This window comes from Rhea pennata, chromosome 1 (genome assembly GCF_028389875.1).
Source record: "Rhea pennata isolate bPtePen1 chromosome 1, bPtePen1.pri, whole genome shotgun sequence".
Lineage (NCBI taxonomy): Eukaryota > Metazoa > Chordata > Aves > Rheiformes > Rheidae > Rhea > Rhea pennata.
In genome coordinates, this window is record NC_084663.1 from 134,095,290 (window position 1) to 134,109,048 (window position 13,759).

Consider the following 13,759-nt stretch of genomic DNA (forward strand, 5'->3'; position numbering starts at 1 on the left):
CCCATGTGTATGATCTCTCCATGTAAAAAGTCTCTAGAGAATTTCTATTTGCTTTCAGCATCTGTTTTTGAAATAATTTTATTTCCACTGTTTTTAGACAGGGGAGAATAAAACTAAGCACATCATGAAATATACCTTTGATTTATGTAATGTAAGTATAATGTCAGTGTTACTTTTTTTTTGATAATGATTCTTTCTCTAGACACTTCCAACATGTAGCAGGATTTACCTTAGATATCAGTGGCATATTTGACTCTTTTCTGGGAAATTCTTGAAAAAAAAAAATTAGGCAGAGAAACTTTTTCTCAGCAAGCTCTTAACAGGTATCTATTTCTAGCTTGCCTGAATGCGTATTGTATTAGTGGCCCCATCATTTCTTTCAGAACTCTGTGAACATATAATTTAACCCTGAGGACTTAACCTTCACCTTATTCTGCCATTTCAACACCTCTTCCTTTGATTCCTCAAACCTCATCTGTAGAAATAGTGCAGGGCAATTTCAGCATTTTCCTCCTGTTTTTACTCTCCTTCCTTCACAACTAAGCTTTTACTCATATTTTCATGTCTTTAACAGAGAACACTTATGTATATTTTCAAATGTTTTAGGTAACACAAGGAAGACTTCTTGTTAAAACTTAAAGCTAGTTAAAATAGTGGAAATACTTCCTTTTCTTCAATTAAACCCTCCCTTTTTCACCTTGATTATTTTTAAAGGAAATTGAAGGCAAGCTGGTATGTGTATGAGAAAGGAAAAACATAGTATTTTTCTATTTTTGTACAAAATTCTTCAATTGCAGTAACTTCATTTCTTACATTCTAAAAATAACTAAACAAAAAATATCTGTTTCAAGCTTTTAATAATACTATTTTGACACAGAGAAAGAAAGGAAATACCATTACCTTTATGTGTTACTGATTTTGGGTTATCTGTTTATTATTAATTCAAAGAGTTGCCTTAGGGAAAAGAAAATCCTTATGAATTAATAAGAAGGCTGCATTTGGCACTCTTCTGCTCCACAGCTTGAGAAATTCCCTTTGCCTTCTTTGTTCAGTCTCATCTCTGCACACATAAAGCATAACCCTAAAGGAGATAGGGAAGGATAGTGGATGATCAGTCTTGCCTTACAGTGAGAAAAAGAGGTGCCATTAGCCACTGCTTCTCCACTTGCCCTGACAATCCCTTGTCCTACACCCTTTCCCCCTCCCATTGCCCTTTTGCTTTCCTTTCATACTGGACACCAACAGACCTTTCTTCCAGCACACATGAGCTGCTCCCTTGGGCCTGCAGTAGCCTGTAGGGCTCAGTTGCCAAAAAGCAGAGAAATGTTGCCTCTGGCAGGCTGATTGAATGCGACCACTGCCTGGGGTACTGCAGGCAGCCAGTGCCCAAGTCACTCTGCAGGTGGCCACTTGAATGTCCTAGTAGGCAGATGCTTCTATTTGTAATAAAGCTGAATAAACTAAATTATAACTAAATAATTAAATAAATGATTAAATGAAAACCTGAATAAGTGAAACATCACTTTATATATTCCAACTATAATGTAATTTTTTAAAAGTACAGTCTCTTCAGTAAACAGAAGCCACAATTGTGAGCTTGCAAGCAGAGTGCTGCAAGCAAACTATCTCTGTTGTCATTTTAAAATACAATGCTGACAGATCTCTAACCTGACAGTAGCACTAAACAGGATTAACCACTTTAGCATCTCGGGTTTCATTTCACTGAAATGGAAATAAGTGCTGTTCATATGAAGAATGGCATTTGTCATATTATTCATGCCTGCAATGGCCTCTCAGAGTGTTATGGTCTGTCACATCATACCAAACAATGCATGATTTTAAACCAAACTTTCAGGAGCGCTTTAATGCTATTATCAGTGAAATCTTCTTTTAGTGTACTAATTGAAACAAACAGCAACCCAGCTCAAAGTGCCTGATATGCCTGACTTCAAAGCAGAATTTTGCCTTTACTCTTATGGAATATATTCATTTAGCACTTAGCCCTACACCGATTAATTGCATTCTAGATCATCTGCTCTTCACCCAGGGTATTTTCACCTTATTATAACTGGTACAGTATAAACAAGACTAATACAGTAGCAATTTAAAGGCCTGATTATTTTGATGATGGATTAGTGATCTTGTAGCCAGTTTTAACAGCTCTTTTTTCATGGCTCTCCCAGGTCACAGCTGCTGTGCTGCCCTAGAAACAGCCCAGACGGCCAACTTACTTATACTTCTGGCACTTTCCCACTCCCTGATCACCAGCTGGATTCCAGCTCCGGCTTCTTAACCCTCTTCTGGCTAGCCCTGTGGGACAGCCCATGAGCCATGCATGTTATCCAGTTCACTTCCCCCGCAAGGAAAGCTGAGGAGCCACGGGAAGTTGTCATCAGGTGCCAGCAGGGCAAGAAGACAAAAGAAAATGTCAGGGATCTCTCTATAGCAAATGGTAGATCCCACATCAGAAGTTCTCAGTTCTGTGACATAACAGAAAAAATACTGCATTTAGAAGCTCGGATTGTGGATCATGAGGCCCACAGGCTACAAATGAGCGAAACTCACTGCTCACACTTAGCAATATGATTGTGTCAGGTTCCCTGAAAATACTGAGAGATAACATCACATTGGCTAAAAATTGTTCATTTTCTCAAAGTTTCTCCCTAGCTGGAACAGCTGGATTCGTGTTTTTTTGTTAAATCACACAGATAGGTAGTTTGAACTTTTCTTGTCAGACATGCCCACTGCATGACCAAGAATGAAAGTCATGGGTAACTGGAAGCATGAGTGTTAGGCAGCAAATCCCCCTGGACAGCTGGATAAGCCCCAGTAGCAGGGACTGGTTTGAGCAAGAAACTTGGCAGTGTTAGGAGAAAGCACTGAATCCAAAGTCAGGGATATTAGCATATCTTGTTTGCTTTATTTCTTAGGGAAGAGGGTACTCTATTTTACTTTAATTTCATTTTTACTTTTTAACAATAGTCAAAGGAGAAATACTAAGAAATAGTTAGACTTTGCTCATTTGTCAAAATGTAACCTGGAGTTAGGATAGCTGTCTTTGTGATAACTAAGCTTAAATAACATTCACTGCAGTTCTATGTAGAAAATTAACTGTTGTGTTTGCATGAAGATTGCAGTATCCACTGAAGACATTCTTATCTATACACATAGGGAAACCAACTGCATTAAGAGAAAAAAGTGTTAAGTTGCTTCACATTCCATACTATTATGCAGAGCACCTGAATTAAATGAAATTTAATAATCATAAATATTAACTATTCAAAATTAAATCAGAATTTAGGTCAGCTGCATTGCTATAATATTTGTTGACATGTAAGAATTAGTATCTTGGATATAAATTATAACTTTTGCATTTGGTCCCCTGATACAAATCACTGATCTGGATTCTTATGAGCCAGAAGTAAAGGTTTTGTTGGTTGGTGCTACTGCTTCTTTTTTTTTTCAAAGCCCATGTTTATATCCATTCCATACAACCGTTTCTCCTATTTTATTCATTTGTATTATAATAGCAGGAATGCTTCTTACTACATTTACACATATAGTACTGCTTTGCTTAAATTGTCTGAAGTAAAGGTTTGATTTTGATGCAGTTCTTAGATACAAACACAAACAACAATGGTTAGGAAAGATTTTAATTCTCAAAATACAACATGTTGAATCAAAAGTTCTGAAAGCATTTGATTCACAAAATTTCAATTCAAATGTAAGGTTATTTATGTGAAAACATTAGAGTTTATGAATATGCTTAAGATTTTGGTTTTTTATCCTGAATAAAGATGGAAAAAGTATCTGAAACAGGAAAAATCTTAGGGAAGAAAAAACAAATACCTGCCTAGCCCTGCATGTTATTTACCTAACCAAGAAGCAGCCTGAAGCTGCAGAGAACTTAACAGCTGTCAGTAAAAAGAGCCTCCTTATCATTTCAAATTTTATCCTCTATTTTAGTATGAGTCTATCACATGTTTTTGTCCCTGACATTTTGCAAGTTAGCATCTTTTTCTTTTTGCTTGATATTGTGCAGGAAGCATGCAGCCTATGTAAATACAAAAACAAAGAATGTAAATTCATATCCCCTTCCTGGGTAAATTTTAATTACTATCCTTTCAATGGCAAAAGATTATTCATAGCTCAAGTATATTTGAAATCAGTTCCTCTGTGCTTTCCCCCCTACCTATCAGCTTCTAACTAACGCTATAATATTTTAACAACTAGTGTGGCCAAGGTTCTGGTACGTCAGAGAAGCTATTTTCAGGTTTGCAGCCATGCAAATGAAAATAACATGACTCCTTTTCTTTCAATATAATCAGCTCCTGCATGCATATCTATGCACATTATGTACATAGTATAACTCAACAGCATTAGAAGAAACTATTTTAGAACATTTGAATGTAGTTACTTACCATAGTTGCAGTGAATGTTCTTTACACTTGTCATCTATAATTATTTCTGTTCTTAAGTTACACAGCTTAAAAATTGTGAAGGAGGTGATGGCGTTTCCTATAAGTAGGCAGAAAAGAAAAAAAAGAAAAAAATGTTACAGAAAGAGTAAGTCATACTTTGGGCCCTGGAAGATTTCTGAAGCTGTTATTCAGACATTCCCACTCAGCATAATTTTTCTACTCTGAAAAAAGTAAGCTTATTTGTCAGGAAAGAACAAAATGATATCTTGCTTTCAGAAATAAATCTACATTTTCTGTTGAATTCACATATAAATCAAACCTATTTATGTCTAAATTATGGTGCGCTCCACATAGTGCAATTGTGCAACTTCTCGTATCTCTACAATATACTTACTTATACAGGACTATCATATTGTGACAGCTAGAATGATGGAAAACTCAGAAATTATGAAGGCAGTTTAAAATTTTTACTGAAACAATTTATTTTTGGAAGCTAACAGTATGTTCATTGTTGCAGAAACAAAAATCCTTTCCCTGAAGAGACAGATTCTTTTAAATGTCCTTAAAGAAAGCTTATATTCATTGAATCATAGAGGTGGCAGGGACCTTGGAAGGTCACTCAGTCCATCTCCTAGCCTAAGGTGAGTCTATCTGTTCCTTTTCTGACGGATAGCTGTCTAACTGCTCTTAGTCCAATGTCAAAGGCTCCACAACCACCCAGTCAACTTTCTTCCCTATCCTCACAATCTGAAAGCTTTTATTTCTGAATCTTTCTTCATGCTTTTTACATCTATTCTTTCTTGACCCACCCAGAGAGTAAATTGTTCTCTTCCTCCTTACAGCACTTTTAAGTATCTGATACATATTTGTATCTGTATCTATGCATCTATTCTATGTTCTTCTGCCTTCCACCATCAGTCTAAACTCCTCTTCCCTCTCCCTTATTTTTTTTAGAATTTTCTCCTGGGGCATATTTTCTAAATCTCTTATCATTCTAATTGTTCTTTTCTACATTATTCATGGTCTATATGTTTCTTGAAGCCAGACAGACCACTGTTGTTGACCTTTTCGAGGGCCACCTAAAGCAGACTAATTGTTTCACAAAGAAGCTGTGCCTCTGTTTCTATATCCCTTGACTTTTTCACTGCAGCACTAACATTGTCACCTTGTGTTCAGATTATGATTCACATAATTATAGATCTTTTGCTTTTGCACATAATTGCAGATCTTTTTCTGCAGAACACCCAGTAGTTCCCCATTTTCTATTTGTATAACTGATCATTCCTGCCTCAGCTCAGTAGCATGCACTTTATCCCTGTTGAATACTACTCTCAATTTTCAGCTTCTGTCTCTAATTTGTGAAAATGCTTTTAAATCCTACATCTATCCTCCAGCATACAGCCTCACAGTTTGGTATTATCTGCAGTTTTGTAAATATGTTTTCTGAACCATTGTTGAGTATAACACCCTTCCATTTTGACAGTGAGCCACTGGTAGCAGATCCTTAAATATCTTCATCTAGATTCTGTTTCTCTTGTTTGCTTAAAGAATTTCTTACGATATTGTGTCAAAAAACTTATCAAAGTCAAGATGCATAACATCCAATATTTTTCATCCACTGACAATTCCTCTGATGTTTTGCAAGAAATACTAGATTTCTTTGACATCTTTTCTTCTTCACAAAGCTATGTTGGCTGTTATTCGTTGCCTTATAGGTGCTTACAGACAGTTTGCTTACGTATGCTTCTGTATTTTTTCTGGGCATTGAAATGCATTGGTTTATAATTTCCAACCTCGCCTTTCCCTCCTTTTCAGGAATACTATTTGTCCTTTTCTTTCCTCTAATATTCCTCCACTATAAATTCTCAAAGATAAACACTGCTAAAGGAGATTTCATCAGCCAGATCTTTAAGCCCAGCTGACTGGGAAGCAGCTAATTTGTAAATAATCTCCCACTTGGTCCTTTGATAGTCACTTCTGAAATTCTACTGTTCTCCCTAATATTAATAACAACTGACTTTTAAAATCAAAAATAGGTAAAAAAAAATACTAAAAAGCTTGGCTTTCTCTGTGTCATCAGTCAATAACTTTCCAGTTCTGTCTGACAGTGAAGTAATCATTTGTTCGATCTTTTCCATTTCCAGTAATATACACAGACAGAATGATTTCCTGTTATTCCCAATGTCACTTGCTAATTGAATCTCATTTTGTGCCTTCGTTTTTTCTATTTTCATCCTGCATGATCAGGCTACACTTCTGTAGTTGTCCAAAGTAACCTGACCTAACTTCTGTATTCTGTACACTTCATTCCTGTGTCTGAAGTTCAGGAAGACATTGTGACAGCTTTTACTATATTCCTTATGTTTTCTGTGTGGAAGGATAGCATTCACTTACAATATTCTTTATTTGAGGAATTGCCAGCTCTCTTTAAACATCTTTTTAATTTGCATGTACCTCCCAGACACAAAAGAGTATTATGAATTCATTGGAGTCTACCTCCATGAAACATCTTGTTTTTATTTTGCTGTTATTGCTCCTTTCTAAAATCAGGGACTCTTCCTACAAAGAAACTGTAAAGCCAAATATATATATGTGTGTGTGTGTGTGTGTACATACACGTGCACACACACATTTAACTATCTGTCTTTGTAAAGACTAATCAGAGCTTAAAAATCGCCTGGCACTTGTAAGCCAAGTAATTCAGTTTAATACCTTTAAAGGCTGATGAAAGGTGTCTAGTGATTCTCCAGAAAACTATCCCATCATACTGCTAGAAAATGGAAGCAAGCAGGACTCCTTATTCCTTTTCTAATGATTCTGTAAGGAAATCGTTTGCTTTGCATGAGCTATAGCTAGTAGGTGAAAGACACATGTGCAAGCACTGTGTACCCATTTGGCTCCTAGATTAGCAGAGAGCTTTAAAAGAGTTTTCTTTTGTTCTGCTCTTAATCTTTTTACTGGTGATATGCTCTGTGATCTTGTAGACATTTATTCTTATGTCTATTGCTGATTCTCAGTTTCACAACATCAGGGGTCTAAATAGCAGGATTAATGCTTCTCAGGCTTCCTGATTTCTATCTCTTGGGAAAATTATGAACAGGTCAAGGACTGTATCTGTTCACATTTGACAGGCTCTGCAACAATAGCTGTAGCAACTAATGGTATGGTCACCCAATGGCTCACAGTGAATGAATTCTTCAGATGTTATATCTAGCATTGGCCTGATTTTAAAACATATCTTAAAAATATATTTTCTTTTCTTCTGTCTCTCCCATGGAGTTATTCTGTGAATCTTGACATATTTCTGTATCCATCTCTAAAAAAGGGCAGGAGCTTTCTTTTATTTTCCTACAGAAGTTTAATATGACAGAAAAGGGAAAGTATTTTCAGTTAAACAGCAATCTATTTGTTATTAGCACATCATACCTGGCTATCATTATAAAGATTTTATGTACATATGTGTTTTATATATATATATATATATATATATAAAAAACAGATGTATATATATATATATACACACACACACACACGGCAATTTCAGTGTTTGCCTTTCTTGTGTATGCTTTTTAATCACTCTGATTTGCATATTTTTACTCATTTCTCTTACATTGTCTAAACATTTCTGATTTGTGGCAAGCACTTGTTTTCCTTGTGCTTCTGAAGAACTATTTACTACTTAGGAGAATGCTTAAAATGAATTATGAGTAGTCACTTACAACATAGGCAGGATATTAATGTGATCTGTACGAATTTGACTTTCATATAGAACATTTGTGGGGTTTTGGGGTATATATTTGGGTTTCCTCTTATTTCTGTGTTTTCTTTTTTTCATTAAAAACACCCATGGACTTCACTCTCATGATCTTAATTTAGTTTTGGATTTAAAATTTCACTTTTGAGTGATACAGGCAGTGAAGATGACACTTAGGCACAGAAAGTCCCAAACTTTAGTAAGATTAGAGATGAATTCTCTACATGCCTCTAGGGATCTGAATTAAAATACTTGTAACTTACAAAACGGGGACTCACCCTCCTATAATACCAAGGAAGTACTTTTCAAATGCTATGAAATATTTATGAATTATGAATTATCTCTAATGACTGCAGAAAATGCCTCCAGTAGATGTGCAATGTTAATATGCATTCTATGACTGTGATCCTGTGCATGCACGTATTATTAACACAGCAGCATTGGCCTTGGTAGTTACACCTCTATACCAACTGCACATTCAAAACAAACGTATAGTTATCATGAATTACAGCTGTAGCCGTGATGTATTACGACAGTCGGCTGACATCCTCTACTATAAAACCTTGCCTTTAGTTGCTCGTAAATTTGCCGATGTAAATACCTGCCTAGAGGTAACTTCTTTTCCTTAGCCGGAGCGGGCCCGGCACCGCAGAGGGCGCCTGGCACCGACGCCAACGGCTGCCGGTGGCCGTTGCTCTGGCGAGCGCAGCTCCTTCCCTTCCTCCCTGCGGCAAAGGCGACGGTGACATTTGGCCGGGCGGCGGGTTTTGCCGTTCCTACGAACCCTCCCCGCCGCTCCAGCCGCCCCCGAGGAGGCTCAGGGGAGCCGGACGGGGGTCACCTCCTGCCCCCCCCGCCCCGCAAAATGGCTCCGCGCCGCGTCGCGGCCGCGGAGGGGAAGGCGCCAGATTTGAACGCGGGCAGAACGCGGGGAGGGAAGCGGACGGCCGCGGCTGAGGAGAGCTGACGGGGAGGGCAGCCCGCGGAAGGGGCTAGGCGAGCCACCAGACGGGGCGGCCGCGCTGAGGCGAGGCGAGGCGAGGCGGCGGGACGGGCCGCGCCTGAGCTGGGGACGCCTCGCGGGACCCCCCCCCGCAGGTACGGGCTGGGTGCGGGGCTGCCGGCGGGGCTGCTCCCCCTCTCCCCGCGGCGCGGCTGGCGGTAGCCTCCTCCCCCCTCCCCGGCCCGGGGCTTCCCCCCGCGGCGGGGGCGGTAGGTGGGGGGAGGCCGGCGCCCCCGGTGCCGCTGCCGGGCATGCGCGGTGCCCCCGGAACATGGCGGCGGCGTGAGGCGTGCGACGGCAGGAGCCGCTTGACAGGCTCGCGAGCCGCCGCGGGACGCTGGCGACCGGCTTCCCGCCCGCCGCTCCGCGGTGAGCGGCGGCCCAGCGCACGTCGCTGGGGGTCCGGAGCGGGTCGGAGCGGCAGAGGAAGGGAGGCGAGGCGGGGGTCGCGCCCCCTCCCCGGGCTCCCACCGCCACCTCCGCCGCGACGGAGAAGGAGAGCGGCTGCGGCGCCTTCCCCTCACCCCTGCCTCCCCGACCCTCCTCTCGGAAGGAGGCGGCAGCAGGTCCGGCCGGGGCTGCCCTCGGCTCCGGCGCCGCACGCTGCTCTCGGCGGCGGGGCCCGGCTCCCCTCGGGGGAACCTGCCGGGAGGCCGGGGCAGGAGCACGCGGTTGGGAGGGCGACGGTGCGGGAGCCGCTGCGGGGCGGCTCCTCCTGCCGTCCACAAAGAAAGCGCCGCGCCGCGGGGGAGGTGGCGGCTCCCCGGCGAGCAGCGGGCTGGCGGGGGCCGCTGCGGCGGCGCCTGGTGCCCCAGAGCAGCCGGGCTGCGCTGGAGGCTGGTGTCGCTGCCGGTGCGGGCGGCGGAGCCGGCCCCCCCCCGTGCCGGCCCCCTGCCGTGACCCTGTGCCGGGGCCGCGTTTGACAGGAGCGCGGGTAGGACACACCTCGCCCGCCGCGCCGTTACCCGCCGGCCTGGCCTCGGCAGCGGGCGGGGCCGGGCTGGGGGGGAGGCGGCGGCCCGCGCGCGGCGGCGGTTGGAGCCCGCGCGCGGCGGCGGTTGGGGCCCGCGCGCGGCGGCGGTTGGGGGCCGCGGCGCTGCGCCTGTCGCCGGCCTCCCCGCGAGGTGCGCGAGGTCCTGCCGTGACGCCGGGCGGGGAGGCGCCCCTTAAAGCGCGGCGATGCCGAGCGGGTGTGTGCGGCTTCAGCGTGCTCCCGTTACTGCTTTTGGCACTACGATTCCGTTTGGAGGCTGCATGAGGGGGCTCGGCCGGGCGGGGGGCGCTTCATGCTCGCTTGCCGCGTGTTGTGGTGTCTTGTTTGTAGGTGAACTGTTGCGCGTGGTGTAAATTGGTTGCTGACTTCAGAGCGGATTTCTTGCGTCGTGAATTGTCCTCTCTACGGATACGTGGTAATCCATAAAAAAGTAGTTAAGCAAAGCATGAAAAATTCCGTTGTAACACTCGTAAAGAGCGCTCTTTGCTCATCGCTGTCGTCAGCTAAATCAAATTGCAACTCGGAGTGTGGTACTGTAGTAATTAAATGAAACGTTTCTAAAGTTTGCTTGCATGGTCAGTTAGACTTCAGGAATAGAATGCCTCTTTCTGTGCTTCTAAAAGCATCTAATTGTTCATTTATTGCAATTAAAACTTAAAAGCCTTTCCCTATGGTTATTTTCTGTTTCTCACTGATTACTTGGGCTCAAAATAATTCTGAAAAGATGTAATGCAGAGGTTAGATACTGCTATCTTTGTGAGGTCTGGTACTGTAAACCTCACTTGTGACTCATGCATATTCTAACTAATCTAGGTTTGGTGATTAAACTTTACAAAACAAATACTTTGTAGATATGATTATAGCTTTTCAGAGCATACTCTACGTGACTTGTAAACAACTTTTCAATACAAATTTGTTTGATTTGAATTTTTTTATTATTCGAGGAATGGCATTCTTAAACATTTGAACTTTTAAAATTTTCATACCACATCTTGGTTACATGAAAGTGGCAAAGTGCTCTGTTAGTCACTGTCAGTAAGTACTATGGCATGTGGTCAGGTGGGAAAAAGAATGTTTAGGAAGGCATTTTCTGTATTACGGGTATGTTTATGCTCTCATATTAACAGCAGGTAATAAAGAGGAGAGTGAACAGCTTGAGTGACCAGTTCTCCAGGACCCACCATCAAGTGCTCTTCCGACTGCAATAGCCTGCCAAACACTAGAGTGGGCTTCATGGCAATGTACTTAGGGAGACCACTCTTACAGTCAGACTGTTGCTTTGGGGCAAGGGAAACTGCTTTTTCTCCCTTAGGGTACAATAAAAAGTCAGTACTATTTAAGGGTGATGTTGTTTGAATTGATGTGAAGAAAAAGTGCTTTGAAAACACACCTGCTGGTACCCTATTTATGGGCAGTCTCACAGTTATGTAAGCGGGAGGCAATGGGGAAGAGTATGTGGTAAAACTGAAGTTCTGACCTTGAAATACTTAATGTTATAAAGCTAACTGCTATACAACACGGTCCATTTTTGAATATAAAAGTAATGTTTCATGATTTTACTTGAGGCTTAGCTGACAGAGTTAATGTTGTAGTTTTCTGGTTCATGTAGTTTGTGTAATGTCTTGCAGGTCAACTGGTATTAAATATTTTTATAGTACTGTTCAGATTCTGAAAAAAAATGCTTTTGAGTGCGTGTTCTAGCTACAAGTACTTTAGTATTGTGCTTCACACTAATTTGAAGCTGAGTATATATGCAAAGCTAACTTTTGGTTCTAATGTCCCACATCAGGTTATTTTTATAGTTTGATTAGACATCAAGTGTTGATCTTGACTTAGGGAAGTTCAGTTGAAGGAGCAGTGACAGACCTCTAAAATACGTTTTCTCATACTTGGTACATATTACTACTTTGAATGTGCAGATGTCTTCTTTCTTCCTTTTTTTTTTTTTTCTTTTTTTTTTCCTCTATGGCTGATTTTCTTACTATATCCAGATAGTGTTCTAATGAGGTAGAGATATTGTTTTCTTAGTAGCTACTTAAGTGCAAAAGAGGCCTTGGAGAGTGTTTCCATTGCAAAACCGATCTGGCCACTAGTGTGAAATTTATAGTACTAAGAATGTATTTATTCCAACATCTATCCAAAAACTGCATATGTAAAATGATGACTCAGCTCTCCTTAGGAGAAAAGAATGTGAAAAGGCTAAAGCAAATGTAGATAGCTCCTTCTGCCCTTTGCACATGGGTGTCCTTTCTCATGAGTTTGTTCCCTATTTTTTAATATTCAAATAGGGTTGTGAGTTGAGGGTGAGCCATGTCTACTCTCTTTACTGTTGCAGTCAATCCATAATAGAATGGATGTGAGGCGGGGGGAATTAAGTCTTCAGTAATTATCCTTTGGCATTAAATCACATCAACACGAAAAAAATACATTTGTCATTAGCTGTCCATGACTGCAGCTGACTGTTGTTGGTCTGGGTGCATATGCCTCAAACAAGGATGGGTGAAATGCAGGGCTCTTGCGTGTTTTAAGATAGCCTTTTAAGATACCATTTGATACTGTACTGCAGTGTTTTCCAAGAGTAAATATAGAGCAAATTGGAGAAAGTACAGTACTTGAAGGAGTTACAGAAGAGGAGCTGTTAACCAGCTTCTTTACCTCTGCATCTGCTGGGAATTTAAATTTTTATTTATTCAAGTTTTAAAGAAATAGCCTTAGGCATCCAATCTTAGTGCTGGTTACTTCTTCCAGAGATTAAAATCTTAATCATAGAGGACTATGCTGTTAGTATTCTCTAAAATACAAGAAATGCATGGAAAATGGACCAGGAGGCTAAGATTTTTCCAACATGCAGGAAAGGGCCAAAAAAATCCTGTACAAAGTTGTCAAGGCTTAACAGAGCAGTTCGTAAATACAGAGCACAGGAAATGTTAAATGTAAAATGATTTGTGCTTGCATGTTATAAACATTTTCATTACATATAACAGTCTTGATGTTTTGCAAATACTTTTACTTTGTAGTTTGATTTAATGTAAATTCAAGTTCCACAATATTTATTAGCATTCCAATATGATTTGATGAATGATTCTTTTTGACTATAATTTCCATTTTGGTATATGACAGTGTTTTGCTAATACAATTTGTATGGCTCTGTTGAAGGTTCAAGTCTTCTGTAATTTGATGATACCTTGATTTAATGGCAGAAAGAAAACTCTTAAAACTAGTTTTATATAGTTAAGTTTATCGGTCATAACTGCAATGCAGAAATAATGGTGAGATACATGTGCTATATGTGCACAGCTTATTAAGTCCTTAAGTGAGTTGTAGTTTCTTCTAAGAGTGTATGTCTATGTCAGTGCCACTGCTCATATGTGAGTGTTTCACGCACCTGTCAGCTGACTGTTCTGAATGGACAGTGGTGCTGTGGGCAGGCATCCTGCTCCTGCAACAGTGGTGGAGGTGGAGCAGCCCTGTTGCCTCCTGTTCTGGGAGCAGCAAGGTAGGACCTGGTAAGTGATCAGTTCGGTTCGTCTGTGTGTGTATATAAACTCCCCACATTGCCTTTATATAACTTATATTCTTATTTGTGA

General features: G+C 41.3%; 1 long non-coding RNA gene across 3 annotated transcripts in view; it reads right to left on the minus strand.

The window, feature by feature from the left end:
• LOC134139641 (uncharacterized) overlaps window positions 1-9,172 on the minus strand; it is a 28,004-nt gene extending 18,832 nt beyond the window's left edge. For 2 of the 3 annotated variants that reach the window (XR_009958226.1, XR_009958228.1), the window contains exons 1-3: window positions 8,777-9,172; window positions 4,422-4,518; window positions 901-1,081 (exon numbers count right to left, since the gene is read on the minus strand). This is a non-coding gene — a long non-coding RNA (uncharacterized LOC134139641). Of the gene's footprint in view, window positions 1-900; window positions 1,082-2,231; window positions 2,369-4,421; window positions 4,519-8,776 lie in introns of all 3 variants that reach the window. The other variant, XR_009958227.1, reaches the window with a different exon arrangement.
• Window positions 9,173-13,759: the final 4,587 nt, after the last annotated feature.